This window comes from Neophocaena asiaeorientalis, unplaced genomic scaffold (genome assembly GCF_003031525.2).
Source record: "Neophocaena asiaeorientalis asiaeorientalis breed wild unplaced genomic scaffold, Neophocaena_asiaeorientalis_V1.1 scaffold177, whole genome shotgun sequence".
In the NCBI taxonomy this organism is placed as follows: domain Eukaryota; kingdom Metazoa; phylum Chordata; class Mammalia; order Artiodactyla; family Phocoenidae; genus Neophocaena; species Neophocaena asiaeorientalis.
The window spans coordinates 7,573,613-7,596,576 of NW_020172779.1; the positions used below are offsets into that span (position 1 = coordinate 7,573,613).

Below are 22,964 nucleotides of genomic sequence, written 5' to 3' on the forward strand. Positions count from 1 at the left end.
GTTTATACTACCTTTAGAAGGATATGTGCACATATACATTCATATAGATTAGAAAATAAGAATAAGAACAATATGAAAACTCTCCCACCTTATTCTGGGAGCGGGGCAAGAGTCTCTCTACTTAAGCACTGTTGGGACTCTTAGTCCCTTTGGGCTGCTATAACAAAATGCCATAGACTGAGTCTGTGGTGTTTTGGGTATATGGCTCATAAACAACAGAAACTTATATCTCACAGTTCTGGAGGCTTAAAGTCCAAAATCAAGGGGCTGTCAGATTCAGTATCTGGTGAGGGCCCACTTCCTGGTTTATAGATGGCTGTCTTCTCGCTGTGTCCTCACATGGAGGAAGGGGCAAGGGAGCTCTCTGGGGTCTCTTTTGTAAAGGCACTAATCCCATTCATGAGGACCCCATCCTTATGACCTAATTACCTCTCTAAGGCCCCAACCTCCTAATACCGTCACCCTTGGGCATTAGGATTTAACATACAGATTTTGGTGGGGGACACAAACATTCAGTATAGCTGGGACCAAACATAAAAGACTGGCTCCACCTTCCAGTGCTAAGGAACGTAGGGGTGAGACCAAATGTACAAGCAAAGTCATGTTGAGGGCTCTGAGTGTTAAGAGTGCCAAAAGGATACAAAATAAATGACCTCAGATGGAATTCAGCCTGACAGGTTTTCTGCATATAAAAGGTAAGTTTGGAGTGGCATTTTGAAGTAGCAGTGGCCCCCAGACTGGCAGAAGGAATGGCATGGACCAATTGTGAAGGGAAGTCTGTTGATGAGGAAGTGGGCTTGTCGTTCTAGACAGGGAGAACCTGCTCATGCCACGTCGAGGGGGACGGAAAGGGAGAAATTTCCCCCTACCCCTCTTGAGTTCTTTTGTCTGGTCTAATCATTAAATCGACACATGACCAATTAACAGGAGAAAAAGCCAATTTTATTCATAGGCATGGAGGTTCTGTAGAAACGGGATGCCCTCCCTCAAGTGACCAAAGCAGGCTGTTTATATATCACTTTTTGACAAAGAAGAAACAGTTCTTTGTGAAGACACAGCAAAACAAAGGGGCTTGTGCTTGGGGTAGCGGACTAATGAAGAAGTAACAAAGTTTGTTCCTATAGCTTTCTTAGCCTTGACTTTCCTAACTCTGGTGAGAAGGATGTTTTCTATCCTCCTGATATAGGGAGGGTACCTTCACATGGGAGATTTATGCCCCACTTTCGGGGGAAAGTTGGGGATCAGAATGGGTTTTTTAAATGTCATTTCTTGCCACCGGCTGTTTCTCAAGTAACTTTAATTCAAAGTAATCAATACGTCACTGAGACATATTGTGGGGGTGGCCTGCCCTACATAAAGGGACTCTATCATGTGAAGTTTTGAATGTGACTGAACATGCAGAGGAAGCGCACCTGGGAAACCAGTACCAAACCTCTCTTTGATCTTGGTTATCGTAAAAGCTAACCTGACTGCAACCGCAACAGCCTTCAGATGCCCACCACCCTTTCCAAAACAGGAACCGGTTCGGTGAGGTCACCTGCTGGTCACCCCATTTGCATTTGGTGGTCAGCGCTGGTCAGGGTGTAATTCAGCTAAATGAATTTTGCAAATTCCTGGTGATTTTACAGGCAGGAATGCAGGCCGAGACTTTGAGATTTTAAAAATGCATTTCAGAAGTACCATCACGTTAGAGCTTCCTTTCGGTCCCTTGGGGTGGCCACCAAGTAAACAGCTTAATTTCCATCCCAGCTGGAGGTACAGAACGCAGCATTCACACTCACCAACAGATAAATGTCTCCTGTCCCTGGCAGTGCTTAATGGCTTTTAGTAGAGTTAAGGCTGGGAAGAAAGGAACTGACTTCCTCTTATTGGGTAAAATTGAAACCCCGAGGAGACGATTCCATTTCAGGCAGACCCTTTCCTTCTCAGATGACTCATCCACAGCCCAGCCAACTCCCTTTCAGCCCATTCAGGTAAAATGGAAGACAGGGGCCACCCGACCGGGCAGACGGTGAGGGGGGCTGGTGAGCTGGGTGTTTGGGGTTTGTTAGCTGAGGATTTGCATTTCTAATAAGGGCCACGTCCTGGAAAGCTGCAGCCCAGTGGCTGCGAATGTCTTTTTTTTTTTTTTAGTATATATAATTTTATTTTAAGTTAATTTTATTTTTTAATTTTCATTGGGGTATAATTGATTTGCAATGTTGTGTTAGTTTCAGGTGTACAGCAAAGTGAATCTGTTCTTCATATACATATATCCACTCTTTTTAAGGTTCTTTTCCCATATAGGCCATTACACACTATTGAGTAGAGTTCCCTGTGCTATCCAGTAGGTCCTTATTGTGGCTGCGGGTCTCTTTCTTTAGCTCTCTAAGCACTCTGTTTTCCAGGGACCGAGGCAAGAGTCTTCAGCATGAATAAATAGCTGTGGAGAAGGAGGGGAAACGGCGGGATGGGGGAGTACCAGAAGCACTGAGCCTTTAAAATGGTATTGTAGCAAGACTCAGGGCTCCCTGGGGAAGTCCTCGCCAGCCTGTCCCTCACCTGCCCTTCGTCTATGTAAGAGAAACTTATTAAATGGTGCACTCCAAGATTTTGAGATTTATTGTTATTTCTCCAAAGAGAAGTCAGTAGGCATGTCTATCCCAGCATTATTTATACGGTAGAAAATTAGGAAAAGAAAAACAATGTCCAACAAGAGGTGAATGATAAAATAATTCAACGATTAAATAAATTCATTCTTAAGTAAATAAGTAGTAGAAATCCGTAAGTCAACAGCATGTCTATTAAGTAATGTGATTCTTTTCAATGTTAAATGAAAAATGCAGGATACATTTTGTACATAGAGTTTTTATCTTTTGAAAAACAGACACACAGGGCTTCCCTGGTGGCGCAGTGGTTGAGAGTCCGCCTGCCGATGCAGGGGACACGGGTTCGTGCCCGGGTCCGGGAAGATCCCACATGCCGCGGAGCGGCTGCGCCCGAGAGCCACGGCCGCTGAGCCTGCGCGTCCGGAGCCTGTGCTCCGCAACGGGAGAGGCCACAACAGTGAGAGGCCCGTGTACCACAAAAAAAAAAAAACAGGCACACAGATGGAAACATAGCAAAATGTTAATGCAGTTAATCCTTAGACGTGGAATCAGAGATTATGTTTCCTCTTCTATTTCTAAATTTCCGACAATGGAAATTTTTCTTTTTTTTCTGATCGTAGAAGTTAGATGTCAAAGCAGGAAACTATCATATACATTCGTTTCTTTTTTTCTTTGTTTGTTTTCCTTCCTCTTTTAATCTCCTTGCATGAGAACATCAGCTATGCTGTCAGTGGAACCGTCGGTGTTCTGCCCGCCAGATACTGTATTGCTAGCAGGAAACAGAAAGCTGCAGGGGTATAAGGACGAGACCCGATGCTCCTAATTCCCCTCACCCATCATTCCCTCCTCCGTGAGTCCATCTAAACACTTCTTGAACTTGTTTATATTTTTAGCTGCTACAGCCTCTCGGGCCCAAGAAGTTCCCTGTGTTTTCCACCCTCAGTGTGAAGTGGCAGAGGCCTGCGCAACGGGTATCCTTAGGTGACCTCCTTTAGACTCCAAGGGTCCTCCCTGGTTTTGCATTTCTAGGACTGAGCAAACAAAAGAAGAACGGTGACTACACATTCACAATTAGCCAAGCACACAAAGAGACAGCATCGATTTTGTAGACTTGTTGAACTTGGTGTTGGAGGAGACCTCAGAAATTGTTTAGGCCAGTGTTTTCCTGAAAGTCCACATAATGGGAGTCAGTATTCCAGAAACCAGTGGAAGTTGTATAGTACCCAGGATACAGTGGCACTGGCTGCCTAAAAATATTGTGGTGTGGTAGGGGGTTTGGGGGGTTGTTTTGTTTTCGCTCTGGGCTGGAAGTGGGTGACAGTGGTTACTTTGGGGATTTTTTGGTTTGTTTTTTTTTTTGCGGTACACGGGCCTCTCACTGTTGTGGCCTCTCCCGTTGCGGAGCACAGGCTCCGGACGCGCAGGCTCAGCGGCCATGGCTCACGGGCCCAGCCGCTCCGCGACATGTGGGATCCTCCCGGCCCGGGGCACAAACCCACGTCCCCTGCATCGGCAGGCGGACTCTCAACCACTGTACCACCAGGGAAGCCCGGTTACTTTGTTTTGATCAGAAACTTCGGCACTTACACAAATGCTTTGCTATTTTGTTAATGGAGAAGCTAATTACTGTATGAGAGATAAAATCTTTTAAAATTGGGGGTGAGAGAAGGTGGACATTGCTGGGACTCAGCTAACTTGGGCCCACCTGCGAGGTGGTGAAGCCAGGAATACCCTGGCATGCCTGATGGATGAGAAAATGGACTGGAGAGCAGCTGCCTGACCCCAGCTAAGCAGGCTGGTGCGTGGGGGCAGTGGCCGAGAATCCAGGGTGTCTACCCTGAAGGCCTGGGCTGCCTCCAGGACACCCAGTCTGCCTATTTCAACCACGTCCCTGAGTTGTGTTTCCTGTACCGCAAATAATTCAGCAGACTTCGAATTTTTGCTCCAAATGTGATCTTTCTTTCCAGACTCAGTCCTGGGTCTAGAACATGATTATTGTAATTGCCTTTCTAGATCCTCCCATATTTCCTAGCTGTGGAATACTGACTCGCAGGTTCAGAAGATTCCAGTAGGAAAGTAGGTGGGCTCTGGAATCCAACAGCCTGCGTTCAAATCCTGCCTCCCCCACCCACCAGACCACGATCCCAGGTGTAACTTCTCTGAGTATCAGTTTTCCCAACTGTAAAATGGGAATAACGATAGTATCTGCCGTAAGGGTCATTGCGAGGATTGAACAGCGTAATGAATGAAAAGTGCTTGCCCGGTTCCTGGTGCCCAGTACACACTCAGTAAAGATGAGTTGTCACCCTCAACACCATCATTGTTATTATCAGTTTTCCATGGAAAGACCACAGCCATGACCCAGAGCCAGCTTTGAACCTATTTTGCTTGGCTGGACCAGGGGCATTCACTCTGCTAGCTGTGCTCTTTGCTTTATCCTCCAGGGGAAAACGATCCACCAGTTCCTTATTCACCTGGTACCCATTTTAAAGGCCCTGAGAACTGACGTGGTATGATCAAGGTCACACTGCTCCTAGGGGCAGTGGGAGAAATTTCCCGTCTCTAGAGGTCTTCACTCTGCAGTGCCCTGTTCACTCTGGACACCTCCTTGGATCCTCCAGACCAGAAGAGGGAGAAACAGGAGAAACAAATGACCAGATGCTCGGGAGCCCTAGTTTGGATCGCTGTTTCCTGTGCGCCTGCCCCTTGCTTAGTGTCTTCCCTTATTCAGTAGATCTTGGTGCCGCTTTGCGTGGAGCTGATGCTTCCTGTTTCACTTTCCTCCCCTCCTGACTGTGAAGGAACCGCCAACCCCACCTGAGAGCCTTGGTCCCTGGGGTGGATGATAGACACGCTGGGGGCCTGTAGGAGGGCCAGGAGTCGGCTGATGGCTTCTGGCTGGTTTGAAGCCCTTGTCCCCACTATGCTTGCTCCGGTGGGGCATTACAGGAATCCTCTGAGGCACGTGCCCCCCTGAAAAGGCCCTTCCAGGTCTCTAAGGCCCCTCTGACCAGAAGCCTCCCTACCTGGATCAGCCACTTCCTGAGCACACCTTTGAGATGTAGGCATTCTGGGGCCACAAAGCTGAACGAGCTTTGCTTCCTGCCTTCACAGGTGGGCAAAGTCAGGTCCAGACTGTGAGCCTAATGACCGGGGATTCTTGTTCCCACAGGGTTTCGGGGGCCGGTGTTCCAGGCAGAGCGGCACCCGAGCAAAGGCACTGAAGCGTGACCTTGCACTGGGCGTGGAGCTGAGTGCTTCCTTGTTCTCCAGTTTCCTTGAGTGTGTTCATTCTGCCTCAGCTAGATGGTAAGTGCTCCTAGGCAAGAGGTCATAGTGAGCCCTGCTCCTTCTTCTCTAGCCCCTGTGCTTGTGGGGGTGATGGACAGCTTGGAAAACACCTTCGCCTGAGTCATCGGCTGCTGACCTGCTCGGCAGCTTTGTGACGTCGGATTTTATCCCCATTTTACAGATATGGCAACTGAGGCCTTGAGAGGGTGACTTGATGGCTCAGCTACTCAGTGACTGAGGCTAGATTTGCACTCAGGTCTGAGGTCTGACTCCAACTCCTCCCTAGATCTCACCCTCATGGTCAACACTGAGGGAATGCGCGTGGATTCAGTCCTCAGCACAGAGAGAGATGCTGAGAGGGAGGGAACACGTGAGCGTGAGCTTGTGGGGCTCGGTGGAAAGGGCACTGGCTCTGGAAGGGAGACCCCTGGCTCAAGTCCCAGCTCTTCCAAGCATGAGCTGCATGGACTTAGAATAGACACTTCTCTTTGGAGCTCAGTTTCCCTGGATGGAAAATGAGAAGATGGTAGGAGATTCCATCTCATAAATCTATAGAACTATGAAAACTTTGATCTTCAGTGCTTTCTTACATCTCAGCGCCCCCAGCTCTGCCAGGCCTGCACTCCCAGTCCCTTCCCAGGAACCCCCATCCCTGGGTCTCTCCCAGCCTCTGTGCTCCCCTCTCCCCAACAAACCCAACCTCTAGCTCAGTGGAATCACCTGAGGAGCCTGTTAAAATGCTGACTCCCAGGCAGCTTCCCAGAACCTGATGACTCTGAGTCCCTGGGAGATGGGCCCAGGGACCTGCATTTCTCCTCTAAACACTCCCAGGAAATTCTGCTCACCGGCCAGACTTGGCAGGCGTTGCTGAGCTCAGTGGTTCTCCAGCTTTGGCAGGCATCAGAGTCACGGGGCGGGGGTGTGAGATGACTGGGCACCACCCCCAGAATTTCTGATTCAGTAGTTCAGAGGGGGGTCCACAAATGCGTACTTCAAACAAATTCCCAGGTGATGCAGGGAACCACACTTGGAGAACCACTGCCCTAGCTCATCTCCCGAGCCAGCCAGCAAAGGCATCTTTACTCGTGGGCGACGGGCCGGGGTGGAGCAGTCCTGTCAGCGCATGAACTTTAACAGAGACCTTCGAAATTATTGAGATATTATAACAACAGCTACCATTTAGTATGATACACGCTACATGCCAGGCCCTGTGCTAGATGTCTACGATCCATGTCTCTCATTATTATATAGGGTTTGCAGATTCAAAAACAAAGGATGAGATTAAGTGATCGTCTAAGATTGCACTTGCTACAAATACCACGAGGACTTTCTAGAGGGAAGCTTGGGCTATTTTCTTTACCCCACGAGGCCTGTCTTTGTCTCTGCCTGGAGTGTCAGGAGAGTTTCCAGCCAGGTTCAGAGAGGGGTCACCACCCAGGTTGGGGGTGGGATTTTGGGTTGGAGGAGGCTTTCATTAGTTCCCCACAAATTGTACCCTGCCGGTGGTGGCCCTTGGTTCACACCCGCGGGACAGCCTGCTTGCTGCTCGTCTCGTTTCACCCACTTTGAAGGGACCCCTCGTGTAAGCGGGGACCGTTGCAGCTCTAGCAGGCTGAGCTCCTGGGGTGAAAACGGTGGTCTGCTGCTGGATCCCAGCCTGCTGGGGTTCTGCGTGGGTTCTGGCCTGGCCAATGTTCTGTTTGCCTGTAAGCGCCCTGGAATAGTAGAACTGTTGGTGCCGGATCCCAGGGAACAGATAGACATGGAGAAGGTTGAGTCGTGAGTTCAACTCTCCCAGCTGGTGCGTCTTAGTGGGGGAGCTTCTTTCCCTCTAACATGTGAAAATTGGCCTGTTGTTTAATAGGAAGCTCATTGATTTGTGCAAACATATAAAACACAGAGTAACTAGGAAATACAAGTGGCCATGAGGGCTTTTTCCACACTTAGCTCTTTAATCTTACCATTCGCCAACACAGACACACACACACATACAACACAGATCATGCTTGTGTGTGTGTCGTTTTGTTTTGTTTTCAGTTATTTTTATGTCTGGCAGGGATCTCAAGTTTTTCAAGCCATCCATACCTTTTTGGCAGCATCTCCTACTTCTACCTGTTCTCTTCCCTCTGCAAAGAAAAGGAAGGAAGGGAGAGAGGGAGGGAGGGAGGGAGGGAGGGAGGAAGGGAGGGAGGAAGGAATAAACGAAGGAACTGCCCTCAAACACTGATCCATTGGCGTGGCCATAGCCCCCCATACAGTGGCTTCGGCGTGCTATCCTTTCTGTTTTAAGAGGACAGACATGCATAGGTCCTGCACAAGCTCTGTCCGCACCCTTGAAGGCAGCTTGGTGGAGTCTACTGACATTGGAATTGGCGTCGAAAGTCAATAGCTCTGGTCCAGGATCTTTCACTCAACCATGGCACCTTCCCCCAGCCTCCCATGGCCAGTCTGACTTACCCGTCTCCTCAGGGAGGTGGTGATAGCAAAAGAGATCATGGGGGCTTCCCTGGTGGCGCAGTGGTTGGGAATCCGCCTGCCGATGCAGGGGACGCAGGTTCGTGCCCCGGTCCGGGAAGATCTCACGTGCCGCGGAGCAGCTGGGCCCGTGAGCCGTGGCCGCTGAGCCTGTGCTCCGCAACGGGAGAGGCCACAGGAGTGAAAGGCCCGCGTACTGCAAAAGAAAAAAAGAAAAGATCATGGATCTGAGAGCATCCGTCCAGTCTGAGAGCTGGATGAAATTCTAGGAATCTAGATGTTTTACTTTACTGATGAGAAACCCGAGGGAGGAGGTAACTTGCATGAAGTTGCACAGCGAGTTTTGGGGCACTAGAGAACGGACAGTAGAAGGAGGGTATTGCCCTCGTGGTCCTGTTGCTATTTCCATGTGGGTGATTGTTTGGCAAACAGTGAGTGAAGTGACAGGAAAACTTCTCTGGGAATCTCTCTGGCCAGAGCACCCTCTCTGCCTCTCTGTCTCTCAGACACACACAGGCACATGCATGCACACACACATTTCTTGGTGTAAATAACAAAAAGGCAGTGACTACCCTTTACAGGAGAGACTTATACTCTTTTTCACTGATTATGCGGAAACCTGTTGGTCATCGTCTAACTTTGCAAGATAGAACGAAAGTCTCGGAGGAGTGAAGCTTGAAGTTAAGGAGAATTTACTGCCCCAAATCCCTTGCACCCATAGGGCTTGGTGGCCTTGTACTTGCCTAAACCCCCATCTCCCAATTATCCCTCTTCCCCTTTCACAGATAGACACATTCCTGGTTCTCCTGCCTGCAACACACATAGGGTAGAACAAAAGAACATGGGCTATTAAAATAGAGGATTGGACATTTCTCATTAGCGGTGTGCCCTTGGGTAAGTTACTTAACCTCTCTGAGCTTCACCTTCCTCGTCTGGACAATTATAACACCTCTTAATGTTGCTGTCAGGATTAACAAAGGTAAAGCATTAAAAGTGTTTAATACAGGGACTGGTACAAAGTAGGGGCTTAATAAACATTATCTGCTGCTACTGAAAATGTTGGAGAGATGTTGAAGATCACATTCTTGCATCATTTTCGTGAGAGAATGAACTGGTTCATCATTTAAATGAGATCTCTCTCTAGGCCTCTGGCAATCTGACTGCATAGTTAAAACTTTGATTTTCTGCCCTGGGAAGAACAAATATTGTCGAGGTTTTAAGCACACCATAGCTGGGCTGTTATCTTTGGAATACCAAGATGCTGGCATGGTAGTTTTCAGTACTACCTTGTGCATATAAATATCCTTATATCTGAAAAGGATATAAAATTGCAAACAATGAAAGATATTAATGAACTGGAAACCATGAAAACAAGAGTCGAAACACAAAAGCCCAATTATAATGGAATAGAGGTTACACGGTACTGCATTTTCTGGTTTACAGAGCAGTTTTAGGTATTCCCCACCCCTAGTGGCCTCACAACCGTCCTGGAAGGTAAGTATGATACTGCCCATTCCTCGGGGGAGAGAAGACAGTTTCAGGCTGATGCTGAGTGGGAAAGACAGTCAGGAACCGCATCCCACTGGGCCTTGTAGGATTTGGTAAAGAAATTTGGATTGTTTTGAGTTCAGTGTGCTTAAGCAGGAAAGTACTGCAATCTTATGTACATTTTTAGAAGATCTCTTGGTAGAGAGGGGAGAGAGCAAAAGTGGAACCAAGGAGGCCACTTGGGAGGTGGCTTTGGAAGCTCAGGCAAGAAATGATAACAGCGCTAGCGGAGATAAAGAGAAGGTGGGTCAGAGAGTGGAGGTCACAAGATGGCCTTAGGGTGGGTTGGCCGTGGATGTTGATGAAGAGGGAGAACCAAGGATGGCTTCCAGCTTCCCAGTGGGTTGATGGGCGGTTGACGGTGGGGACGTCTGAGGAGGAACAGGTTTCAGAGGTGGGGGGGAGGGGCGAATCAGGGGCTCTACTTGCATTTGTTTTTGGAAGGAGGGTATCTTATTCCAAACACTGGGCCTTCTGATGGCAGAGAGCAGGTCGTATTCACTTGCTCCTGGGCATTGAATAAATGCTTTATGTGAGCTGGGTGCACTCAGGTCCACCCCCGGGCAGCCGGTCTGTGAAAAATGCCGCCGATGGCAAGGTGCTGTGTTCCTTCTGCCGCCAAGGAACCAGAAAGCCATTAATGACCTCTTCTGAGAACGTTGTGGCCCGTACAAGAAACAAACAAAAACCCCCATGTCCTGCCTTCTCGTGTTTCAGGCTTTGGGTAACTTTTTCTTTTGCCAGTCTCCATGGGATCTTTCCTCTGCTAATGTTTGAAAGTGATGCTTTTTTTTTTTTTAATGTTGTACTCAGGCCTTAAATAACCTTTACCCTGAGGTAGATGAAGCCTAGTAAAATGCTAATAACATCGACAGCAATAATGAGCTTTGGTGGAGTGTCATTTAATTAAAAGACCTCTTTTATATGCATTATTTGATTTTAGCCTCCCACCATCTCTGAGGTGAGATAAACAGCATGTTAAGCTCTGAGAGCCGGAGGCCTACAGTAGCCAAGAGCGTGTAAAAGTGACGTAACTATGGCATGGCTAGATTAAGAGTTGAGGTCCTTGGAACGGGACTGGCCGGTGAACAGTAGCTATTGTTGTTTGTATGGTTAGTTTCTAGGTAGAGAAACTGAGGCACAGTGAAACTGCGTCGTACACTCTCAGCAGTGGCATCAACTCCGAGCTGTGTAGGATGTGAGGTATTTCTGGATGCCACGCTCAGAAGGGATCCGAAGTGAGCCAGGAAGGCTGCTGCCGGGCCTGGATCCCTTTGAAATTCTCCTCCCCCATCTCCCCCTTCTCTCCCTTGCAAGTCCCCATCCTCTGTGAGGTGGGTTGAACACACCATCCAGGACTGCTCGGAGCCTGTCCCCTCCCTGCCTCCTGCCCCGGTGCCCCCTGCCGCTCATCACGCGGGCCTCTCACTGTTGTGGCCTCTCCCGTTGCGGAGCACAGGCTCCGGACGCGCAGGCTCAGCGGCCATGGCTCACGGGCCCAGCCGCTCCGCGGCATGTGGGATCTTCCCAGACCGGGGCACGAACCCGTGTCCCCCGCATCGGCAGGAGGACTCTCAACCACTGCGCCACCAGGGAAGCCCGGCCACATTCTTTGAAGTGGGGTTCAGACCCCGCCTCCACCTCCTCCTTCCCTGACCCCCGCCCTCACGGCACCCTTCTCCAGCCATCCCGGGCCCCACCCCTACCATCGCAGGTGACTCCGCAGGTGTGAGTCTTGGCTCCCGCATTGGGTAGAGGGAGACAGAGGCCTTGCCCTGTACCTTGTGACTCTCCAGCTCCCATGTGCCTGGCCAGGGCCACACCCAGAGCAGGTGCCATGACATTATACAACTGACTTTTAGAAAACAATAAAAATAATCATGCCCAGCACCCACCTATGCAAAGGGGTGGTGCGTTCACCCAGGTCATCCCTTTGGGAAGTTTACCCCTTATTCCCAAGGTGGCGCCCTGGCTCGGAACCTCCGAGACCCCCAAGAACATTCAAGAACGTCCCCCAACACCGCACTGTTCTCCTTGGTGTTGGCAGATCTCTGCCCTTTGAGGGTGGCTCCACGGCTCACATCTGTGGAACCAGGACTGACGCCCTTTAGAAATACAGTTGTCGGGGAAGGGTGGTCTGAATCAGGGGCAATTAAACGATAATGTGCCCAGTTTTACGCGTTGCCTTGTAACCTGACTCTGAAGACAGCTCCAGAGGAGGGCTTCCACACGTCTTGGGCATCGTGGAGATGAACGTGCAGGCTCTGCCATGGGGGCCTCGTTGAGACAGCGGTTCGCTTTGGGCAGGGTCAGTTCTGTGACTGTGTTTAAAATTTGTCCTCAAAGAGGAATGAACGAGTGAGTGTGTGTTTGATCGGAAGAACACGTGTGGTGTTGTGCTTGTGTACGTGTGTGCCTTAGGGGAGAGAGCAGGGGCCTGCTGAGCCCCCTGGGCCCCCAGAGGCCAGCCAGCCCCGGGGGAGCCAGCCCTGTTTTTTTTTTTGTTTTTTGTTGTTTGGTTTTTTTTACATCTTTATTGGAGTATAATTGCTTTACAATGGTGTGCTAGTTTCTGCTTTATAACAAAGTGAATCAAAAGGACGCGGTTCTGTGTGGGAAGAGGCCTGGGCCCTCTTCACAGGCCCTGTTTGTTGCAGGTCCCACTGTCTATCTCTCTTAAAATGATGAAGCTTTGACAAGGCAGGAGGCGCGGTGGTGGGGTGGGGGGGGAGCGGAAAGGGAGGGAGGATGTTTTCCCTGGATTCCCAATATTTGGGTTTTGTCCGGTAAAATATTTTCCCGGGCATCAGTGGGAGAGGAAATGGACAATCTCTGTTTCTTCAGAGACTGATTTTAGCTGCTGGCAGAGGTTCAGGGGCAGCCGGTGTACCCTGCCCCAGCACCCCTCCCTTTTCAGTCCTCGTGTCCCTGGTAGGGAGGTAGCCAAGAGGTTTTCAGTGTCAGTATCACAGAAAGAGGAGGCGGTTTTGAAATCCAGATCATATGCCGTTCCTGAGTGACTGCTGTGAATCTTGGTGCCACTGAAATCTGTTGACTGAGGCCGCCAGCCCGCCAGGGTGTCTCTGGGGTCACTTGTACATGGACCCAGCAGCTGTAAACTGGAATCACCAGATTGGACGGGATTCCCAGCAAAGCCCTGGATGCATGTGGTGGCTGCCAAGAAGCATTAGAGGGTCTGGACAAGAGCCTTTCTGGATTTTTCAAAGTGGAGAGGTGGGGATCGAGAGTGGGAAAGGCATCCGGCCTCCCTGCTAGAGACTCAAGGGAGCCTGGTACTGCCTTTCACCAGCTGTGTTCCTTGGTGTGGCCTTGAGGCTCTGACCTCCATTTCCTCCTTGGACACACAGGGCGAACATACTCACCTACCAAGTGAGCCGCTCTGGAGGCAAACGTTGCCAGCTGTGCTGCTTGCTTGCTGTGTGACGTTGAGCAAGTTACGTTAATATCTCTGTGCCTGGTTTTCCTTGTTATGTTGGTTTCCTGTGATTGCTATAACAGAGGACCACAAACTTGATGACTTAAAACAACAAAAATTTGATCTCTCGCAGTGCTGGAGGCCAGAAGTGCAAAATCAAGAGTTAGCAGGACGCGGCTCTCTCCAAAGGCTACGAGAAAACCCTTCCTTGCTTCTTCCAGTTTCTAGAAGTTGTTGGTATTCCTTGTGGTTGTATCACTCCCAACTCCACCTCTGCCTTCACATCACCTTCTCTTCCGTCTGTGGGTTTCTTCTGCAGGTGTTTCTTATTAGGGTACTTGCCATTGAATCCAGGGCCCATTTGGATAAGCCAGGGTGATCTCATCTTGAGATCCTTTACTTAGTTACACCTAGGAAGACTCTTTTCAAATAAGGTCACATTCGCAGATTCTGGGGACTAGGACATAGACATATCATTTGCGGGGGAGGGGGCACAATTCAACCCACTACACTGGTTTATTAAATGAGGATGATAATGGAGATCCCATTATGGAGACTACACAAGTTTATACGTCTAAAGTCCTTTGAGCCGTGCCTATCACACAGCAAACACTCAGTGTTTGCTTTTGTCATAATCCTCAGCAAGCCATCATTTCATAATCACCATCATCATCACCACCATCACCATCGCCACCACCATCACCGCTGTCACCATCACCACCATCACCACCCCCATCGCCACCATCACCACCATTACCATCACCACCACTGTCACAACTGTCACCATCACCACCATCACCACCATCACCACCATCACCATCACCATCACCATTACCATTACCATTATCACCACCATCACCATCACCACCATTACCATCACCACCACTGTCACAACTGTCACCATCACCATTACCATTATCACCACCATCACCACCATCACCATCATCACCACCCCCATCACCACCATCACCATCACCACCATCACCATCACCGCCATCACCATCATCACCATCATCACCACCCCCATCACCACGGTCACCATCATCACCATTACCATTATCACCACCATCACCATCATCGCCACCATCACCATCATCACCGTTACCATCACCACCATCACCATCATCGCCACCCCCATCACCACCGTCACCATCATTACCATCACCATTACCATTATCACCACCATCACCATCATCGCCACATTATCATCACCACCACTGTCACAACTGTCACCATCACCATCATCACCATCATCACCACCATTACCATCACCACCACCATCACTGCTGTCACCATCATCACCACCATCACCACCATCACCATCACCATCACCATCATCCCTAACATTTGTGAAGAGGCTTCCCAAACTGAACACATCTAAAACTAACTCTTGACTCTCATTCTTCAACTTCTCAGTAAATAGTTACCTCTGTGTACTCCATCCTTTAAATAATCCTGGTTTCCTCTTTTTCTCTCACACCTCATTCCATCTATAAGTCCTGTCTATTCTGCCTTCAAAATATATCCCCAGTGTGACCACCATCTTTCAGTACCACCACGTTGCACCCCTCCAGAGGACCCTTCCCATTTTGGTGGCTGTGGGTGGCACCTCTGGAGTCTTATATTCAGCACCGTGGTGCTGCTTCCTGCCACCTCCACCCCCGTCCCCCGGTTCAAGCCCCATCGTCTCTCACGTGGGTCACTGCAGTCACCGTTGGCTGTCCTCCCAGCTCGTCCCTTAGCTGCCACCCCTCCCTCACTTCATGCACACCCCCCCGACCGTCTCCTCTCCTCAAAACACAGGTCAGATTGTCCTCGCCTGCTCCAAACCCTCCAATGGTTCCCCCGTCTCACTCAGAGCAGAAGCCAAAGGCCTTATGGTAACGCCCAGGCCCACGTGATCACCTTCCTCTCTGCCACCAGCCTTGAACAAAACACCCCCCCACCACACACACACTTGCATTTGTGCTTGCTACTTTCTAAGCCTAGAACACTCTTTTCCCAGCTATCTTTGTGGTTTTCTGCCTCATTTCATTCAGTCTGTGCTTAAAAGACACGCTTCACGGAGGCCTTCCCTGCCCACCGCAGGGTCATAGCTCAGCCGGCATCCCCACAGATCTCTCAACCTGTCTTTTTCAAAGCACAGCTTGCTACCTGGCGCCGGATGTTTATTTGCCTGTGGCATTGCGTGCTTTCCCCCATCACACTCGAGTCTGTGAAGGGAGAAACTCTGTTTTGATGGCTGCTGGGTCCTCAGCCCCAAGCACATGTTAAACACATGAGAAGCACTTTCTGGACAAGGGAATGATTACGGGCCGGGCTCTGGCTCTGCACACATCCTCCTGGTCTCCCAACAACCAGTGATGTCGGTGTTGTCACACCCTCATTTTGTCCAGGGCACAGAGACAGTAAATAAATGTCCTGGGCTACCCAACGAGGGAAAGGCAGCAGCAGGATCTGAACCAGCTCGTCTCCTGCCAGAACCCACTTTCCGAATCACCATCTGTCATGAGAGAGAAACGAGAGACTGTGGTGACAGACCTTTGGAAACGGAAACACACGACATGAATGTACCAGGACGACAATAGCCGAGCCCAGCACATCTAAGCTGATTGCTCCAAATTTGCTCTGGGTCTCCTTCCTGTTTCATGCTTTAAATTGTGAGAGCTTTCTGCTGCCTCCCCTGATGGTACAACGTGAGGGGGTAAGAAGGGTGTCCATGAGGCACTATTGCTCTATTCAGTTACTGTCAGACTTCAGTGGCCCGGAATGTTCTGGAAATGGGGCATGCAGGCTGCGTGAATGTGCCCTTTATTCCAAAAACAGGTCAGTCCATTTTCCGCCTTTAGTAAACATGGTGTGTTGATAAGAATCAAATATTTCAGTGTGGGACCATGCAAAGATGCACCCTGCGCTCCACCGCTGAGATAACCTGTACCCTTACATAGTAATAGTACCCCTCAGTCCCTGAGTCTTGCCAGGTGTCAGAGACATTCCAAGTGCTTTATGCATATGAACTCGTTTAGCTCCCCAACCAATCACGGGAACAAGTACTCTTATTAACTCCAGTAATCCTAGTCGCAGAAACACAGAGATGTTGAATAACTTGACCAAAATCATACAGCTCATGACCGGCAGAGCCGGGATGTGAACGCGGGCCGTATGTCTCCTGAGGATGGGTTTCAACCAGCTCTCTTTTGTGACTCTCAGCTTCAGCTGTAAATTGTGGGGAATGCATTCAATCGTATTTTCAGCTTGAAAAAACTATGCTTGTGAGGCTGAGAACCTGGTAGTACTTTTGAGTCATTGGTATGAGTGCAAGAAGTATAGGTGACTGGGATGCAGCAGGATTAAGGCTATCACAGGAAGGTCCATGATCCGGGCTTCATTTCCGTCAGGTTCTCTCTTGTGTCTTGCTGTCCTGTCATTTGCTACTTTTCTTGCCTTGATTGTTTGCAGAAATAAGAGCCCACAGGTGCTCATCTACCCCCAGACATCTTTCCCCTCTGTGTGATAAAAAAAAAAATCTATGAAACCCATATGGTCCTCTGGTGTTGATTAACTTTAAAAGCACTCTCACATCTCTGTTCTCACTTGATTCACATAGAGACCCTGTGTGGACAGGCAGGGAGAGTCCCATTTTACAGACGAGGAAATAGAGGTGGAGAAGGCTGATCTTAAGGTTGCATTTATCTCCTCCTGTCTCCTATGAGTATTTCCTGGGTCCTTCCTCAGGGTTTTTCTTACTTTCCTGTAATAATCTTAGCAAACAGAGTCTTCGATTGCTCCCAGCCACCTCCTACACTGTTGTCACCACTAGATTAGTAATAAATTCCTGTCAGAACGGTGACCATCTTTTACTGGGTACCTTTGATGTGCCAGGAACTGTGCTAGGGGCTTTTCGCGTTTTACGTCCTTCTAATCCCCACAATACCCCTTTGAGATATATAGCATCATGACTCCCATTTCACAGATGAGGTGCCTGAGACCACACAGCCCCGGGGCAACACGTGCATATAGTCACACAACGAGGAGGTGGTAAACCCAGGTTCTGCACGCGTTGACACAGATTGTCCGGTGACCCCTCCCTGGTTGAAGCCTACCGGGACTGCTGGTCATGACTTCTGGACAGGACAATGTCCAAACTCCTTGTTGTGGTGTGCAGGGCCTCCCTGTGCCCACGGCACCTACCCTCCAGCCCACGTCCTAGCCCCTCCACCTTCACTCTCAGCCACACTCAACTACCAGCTGCTCCCTGCTTAGGCCACGCCCTTGCTCTGGACCTCGCCTCTCTGCTGCCCTCCTTGGAAGGCACACTCCTTCCCCTTCTGGCTGGTGATTTCCCATCCATCCTCCATGCACCAGGCCAAAGCCACCTTCTCCATGCAGCCTCCTCTGACCCACCATCTCCCATGCCCTTCTCCTTGCCCAGCGTCACTCTGCCCCAGGGCACCCTGAACCACACCCCATTGCGGCACAGCTCACCCGGTGTCACTGGCACCTAACATAGCCCTCAGATAGAGGGACAAAGGACAGCAGGGAGCAGTGTGGCTTGTGGAAGCACCGGACAATGTGTGCCCCGCCTAAGAGCATTCTGATTCCTTGTGGGTTTTTTTTAAAACACACGCCAGCCCAACGAAACAACTTTGTGGCTGGTGTTTGAACCATGGGCCACCAGTCTGGGACTCTTGGGAGCTCCTCGGGATTCGTGTGCTTCTCTCCATTGTCACTACTTAAATGAGGGATGGAGGGAAGGAGGGGAGGAAAGAAGGAAATATTTACCTTCCTAGACCTGGCAATTTGGCTTCCGTAAAACATGGTGTATTAATTAGTCTGCTCAAGCTGCCATAACAAAATACCATAGATTGGGTGGCTTAAACAGCAGAAATTTGTTTTCTTACAGTTTCTGGAGGTTGAAAGTCCAAGGTCAAGGTTCCAGCCAATTCTGTTTCTGGTGATGACTCTCTTCCTCACTTGCAAATGGCCACCTTCTTGCTGTGTCCTCACATGGCCTTTCCTCGGTGCGTGCACTCGGAGAGAACAAGCTCTCTGCTGTCTCTTCTTATAAGGACACTAATTATATGGGGTCAGGGCCCCATTGTTATGACCTCATTTAACCTCCCTTAGAGGTCCCACCTCCAAATACAGTCACACTGGGGGTTAAGGCTCCAGCGTATAAATTTGGGGAGTGGAGGACGAACATTCAGTCCATAACACATGGCATTCCAGATTATTCAATCCACAAGTCTTTCCTGTGTCCTCACTATGGGGGTTCTGAAAACATTGAAGGCAAACAGCAGAGTCCAGTGGTCAAAAGCACGAGCTTTCACATCAGGCAAATTCAAGTTTGATACTTAGCTCTACCGCTTACTGACCAGGTGACCTTAGACAACCTACCCAACTTCTCTGAGCCTTGCACTCCTCACTGTGAAAGGAGCCTTGCACTCCTCACACCAACCACCCAGGGTTTGTATGAGGGTTAAGCAAGATCCACGCACATCCACCACGCCCAGCAGCATTCACGACCACCCTGGAGAAACAGTTACTGAGCACATCCTCCATGCTAGGCTCTCTGCTGGGTGCTGGGGAGCCGGTGGTGAGTAGGACAGAGCAGATCCTTTGTTCTCATTCTTCCTTGAAGAGCCGGATAATATACAAGGAATTATGTGATCAGATAGCAAACACATCCGTCATTTGAGAATGGGACATGGGCCGTAAGGAAGTAAAAAGCAGCAAGGGAGGAAAGGCCTCACTGGGGAGGTGACTTTGACAAGAAGCTGAGGGCCATTCAAAGCCTCGGGGCAGAGTATTCCAGGCGGGGGAGTAGCAATCACGAAGGCCTGAAGGTGGGCACGCTCAGTGCCCACGGTATTCATTCTGATAGCTGTGGTCCTATTGCATGTGGTCCCACCCTCAGAGGCCACCACCCTGGGGGAACACAGGACCTCTGCCCAGCCCTCCAGGGAGCAGGGCCTAGACGAACCCGGCTTTCAGAGGGGAGCAGCGCCTTGGGGGCTGGAGTGCTGGGAAATGGACAGCAGCGGAGGAAGAGGATGTGGCGTTTGGGGGGGTTGAGAAACGAGCATCCCGGGGGAGAGGGGAGTTTGGTCGAAGAGCCTGGTGTCTGAGGGACCCTGGGAGACTGCCCAGGCCTGAGCCAATTCTGAGAGCAACGCCAGGCCAGGAGCCCAAGGCACCACGTGGATGACCTCAGCGTGAGCTGATAAGCGCAGCAGCCCTCACTGTCACGGCGGGGTGGGCGGGTTTCCCCACTCAAGAGGCAGGGCCCCGGGCAGAAATCCAGCACTGTGAGTCACGACCAGATGTACGTCTTGTCAGGGAGAGACATGGCCGCAGAGAACTGGTCATGGTTTCCTGGAAACTTCCTCAGTGTGGGGCAGGGGCACTCTGAGGATAGGTGCCAGCCAGGGCAGAGAGAGGAGACCGTGCTGGGGGGCTGGGCCAGGGCTGCACTCTCGGGACCATGGCCGAGCTTTCTGGGGACACTGGGGGCCAGAGGACTAGCTGAGGTCTGAGCCTGGTGCCCGTGGACAAGCTGAGGCACGTCTCCCCTTCCACAATGTGCCTGGAGTTTCCTGGACTTCTGACACAGGTCTGCACGCCCCTTGAGGTGTGGATGTGGGAAGCGCAGCTAGACTGGGAGATGGGACCCCTGCATCCTCATCCCACAAACTTGGATTCAAATCCAAGGACTTGCACAAGCCCAGCTTCTCCAGCCCTTGGTTCTCTCATCTACAAATGGATGGGATAAATTGGGAGCTCTCCAGGGTTCCGCCCAGCTGGACTATTCAGGCAGTTCCTTCATGTTCCTCCCTGTAGATGGGAGAAACTGAGGCCCAAGAGCAAGAGACCTGATCTGAGCCCGCCCATTTGGAGGTGGGACTGGAGCTCTAGCTTCGGCCAGAGCTACACTCCTCCCCGCCTTGCTCCAGTGTCCTGCCTTCTCTCCCCGATCTTCTCCTTCCTGGACGCCTCTTTCCCTCCTTCCCCTCTGCCTGTGCCCCTCACCTGCCAGACATGGAGACTCAGCCTTTCCTGGGGTGGGTGGGTCCCAAGTCAGAACCAAGATGAGAACTCCCAGGGCCATCAGCCATCTGTCTGTACTCACTGGCATAAGTGAGCAGGACCTCCTCCAGCCAGCTTCTGTCTGAATGCTCCACATCCTTCAATCCAACTCAAATGACATCTCCACCAGGAAGCCTTCCAGATCACCCCAGCCAGAACCATCACCTAAGCAAGCCTTCCCCATGCATCCCACTTTATAATCTTTTTTTTTTACTTTTTTTTACTTACTTGTATTGTAATTATTTGTGCATACATCATAGCTCCTCTATACAATTCCAAACTCAAATTGCTTCCATTTTGCCCATGCCTATCACCAGCCTCCTCTTTCACATCTGTTGCAGTGTTTGTATTCTAAGTGTTGGGTAGATATTTGCGGAATAAATGGAGTTTTCTTTCTTCTATGTGAAAGGATTCTTTCCTTTCAGAATGAATGGTCAGATGTGTAAGAGCGTCTGTCCTAGAGCTGCACTGGGTGGAATCTTAGCTCCACCATCTACACACGGTGGGGGCCTTGGACAAATTACTAACACTTGTGCCTCAGTTTCCTCACTGATAAAATGAGGATAAGTCATAACCCCCTACCTCACAGGGTGGCTGTGAAGACTAAATGAGTCACGTTTGTCAAGTGCTTGATGTTGTGCCCAGCATAGACTTGATTTAATAAGTGAAGTTGTGAGATTCTGGCAATCCAATATGCAAATTTTTATTTGATTTTTTGAAAAAATATTACACCGCCTTACAGAATTCGAGCTTGGCTTTATTTAGGTAGTTGCCAGATCCTTTCCAACCCTTGCATTCACAGAACCTGCACTGGGTATTCACTGCCGTCCGCAGAGCCTCCCCGGCTACACTGGCTCGGTTCAGGGGGCAGGGAAGGGAGAGAAGAGCCGTCTCTGGCGTAACTGCTCGCCAGCTCGGGGCTAACAGCCACATTAAGTGCTCTTACTCAATTCATGTGACTCGACAAATTTGGAATGTGTTAGCGAGAGAGAGTTTTTCCAGCTATGAGTCAGTACATTTATGCTCTCTCACACACACATTTAAAAATTTTAAGAAGAAAGAGACTTCAGCGAGAATCCTTTATGAGTGCAAAGTGGAAGTCTCCGGAAACTGTATTTTGACCCTGAAGGCAAGTAATACTTAAGATATTTAATAAAGGGTTCGAAACAAGAGTCGAGGAGAGAAAACACAGCTAGCTGCCTTTTCCTTCTGTATTCTCAGCTGCTGCATCGCACATAGGAGGACCTGACGTACGTGGGTTTCTAAAGCACCTCCTGGATTCCCTGATTTATACTCAACATACTGGGGAAAGAAATATGGGAAAGAAGGGAGGCATAACCAGCATTCATTAAGAACCTATTATGTGCCAGATATTCGGGGCTGGGGTCGGGGTACATGTCCCAAGTTCAAGAGGAAGTGTGGGGAAAAATGGAATGATTGTATTCAGACATGCTTGGGTTCAAACCTCAGCCTACTTTCATAATATTATCTAAGCCCCCTCTTCTCGCATTTTGTGGATGACAAAACTAAGGCTCAGAGAAGAGAAAATAATTTGTCTGTGGACACAAAGCCCTTAAATGGTAGAAATCATCTTCTAAACTGGGTCTGTGAGTCTCCCTAGGGTAAAGAAATTTGGGTTAAATTTATGTCCTCAGGGGCTGAGTTTCCCCACCAAGGAGGGGAGCAAAGACACCCATTCTCGGAGATCACATCCGCTTATCCTAAGCAGGTACCACTTTCTCGCAGACCAGTCCCTTTAACCACCTCCTGCCACTTGCCTTTGAGTCCCGCCCGTTCGGGATTACAAAAAACCTGCTTCTGGTCCAGGCTGGTCCTCTCTGCTGTTGTTTACTTTAAAGAAAGAAACCACCACCCGCCCAGAGGACTTGTATTTCCAGCTCACTTACATCTCTTTTGCAAGGGTTCATTTTCATAGACTCCCAATCTCCAGGGAGCTGTGTCTTTCCCTCGGAAACATGAGCTGTAATCAAAGGTGTATTCATCCCCGCACATCTGCCAGCAGCCACACCGGAGCCACGGTTCCCCGAGGCCTGACAGAAGGAGGCTCAGGCCAGGTGCCCGGGGAGAATTTTTCCCTACACAAATCAGATTGTCCCGTGGTTGCCCTTTGTAGAGATGGCAGAGTCCCAGGCGGTGCTTCTCAGATTGCTGGAGGACCTGATGGGGCCGGGGGTAAATAAGATTCCACCCTCCGTTCAACAAATACTACTGAGGGCCACCACGTGTGGAGAACTGCAGACACTGAGAATCCAGCTCTTTTGGTGACTTCCCGTCACTCACAGGGATAAAGACCCAGCTTCTTAAAGGCCAGCAACTCCCTGGAAGAGCTGGTGCTTCCTCTTTCTCTGCCCTGCTTGGCTGTGGCCACCCCAGCCAGCTTCCATTGCTTGGTGACCAGTATGCCTCCTCCCCCTCGGCCCCATACACGCTCTCTCTGGCTTTCTCCGTTCTTCCTTCCCCTCTTGGCCAGGTTTGCTGCTGCCTGCCTTTCAGGTCCAGCTCCCCGCCCCGCCCCGGCG

At 50.0% G+C, this 22,964-nt stretch overlaps 1 protein-coding gene across 2 annotated transcripts in view; it reads left to right on the plus strand.

Moving 5' to 3' along the window:
• ZHX2 (zinc fingers and homeoboxes 2) overlaps positions 1-22,964 on the plus strand; it is a 170,932-nt gene that overhangs the window by 45,443 nt on the left and 102,525 nt on the right. Inside the window, exon 2 of one of the 2 annotated variants that reach the window (XM_024741058.1) lies at positions 5,761-5,897. The exons of the other annotated variant lie outside the window; for it this stretch is intronic. The gene's annotated coding sequence lies outside the window, so the exon portion shown is untranslated. The remainder of the gene's footprint in view (positions 1-5,760; positions 5,898-22,964) is intronic. 2 annotated transcript variants of the gene reach the window in all.